Genomic DNA, 908 nt, shown 5'->3' with positions numbered 1-908 from the left:
GGGGGGTTAGTTTAGGTTCTTTGTTTCATGTTTTACTTAGAATTATTTCTCATCTAGGTCATGAGTTTTCAGATGGAGAAACACAACCACAGACTGTAAATATAGGCAGGAACTGCAGACCACGTTAATGGACTTATTGCACAGATGAGGAATTTAAGTCCAAAAGGGAGGCAACCTAACAGAATTGTGACCCTCTGCCACGGCAGAACAGAGCTGAGCACCCAGGACACACACAGGACAGGGAAAGGGTGGGAGAAAAGCATGCCCTGAGCACTGGATAGAGTCCAAGGCACCATTGCTGGGGGAGGGGCGGAGTTGGCCTGTTGGCTCTAACCACATGCTTCACCTTCTCACTGCCACCTGCACTCTGTGCTGTCCTCAGGGGACCCAAGTCCTATCCATTTTCCTTGGTGGTGGTGGTGGTGGTGGTGGTAGGGGGTGTCCCAAGCATTAAGATCCCCACAACAGATGCATCCCCCAGCCTCTTGGTATGATTAGTGGCTTCCTGGTTTCTCCCCGCTGCCTCCACGCCTCGGGCAGGAAGTGACTTCAGCAGGATGCAGGTGGCTCCGGAGAAACTTCATGAGGTCACTGGTTCCTACACAATGGGCCGGAAGGCAAGGGCAGGGAAGGGGAGAACAAGGGCCATTTAAAGTGTCTGATGGGATGGGGCGGTCGAATGGGCACAGAATACAAAATGGAATCGAGGAGGGAAGAACCCTCTTCCCCCTGCCTTTCACCCCAATCCCAGATCCTCCCAGGCAAGAACCCTGGACACAGCAGGCAGCACAGAGAGGCTTCTTTATTCCAAGATTCCAATCTTGCAAGAGCCATCATTTCTAGCCCTAGGCGCTCTCCACCTGCCCATCCAATACACACCAAAAAAAAAAAAAAAAAAAAAAAAAAAA

The sequence above is a fragment of the Ursus maritimus genome, unplaced genomic scaffold (genome assembly GCF_017311325.1).
Source record: "Ursus maritimus isolate PB19 unplaced genomic scaffold, ASM1731132v1 scaffold_14, whole genome shotgun sequence".
In the NCBI taxonomy this organism is placed as follows: Eukaryota; Metazoa; Chordata; class Mammalia; order Carnivora; family Ursidae; genus Ursus; species Ursus maritimus.
Note: the sequence above shows the minus strand (reverse complement) of the source record.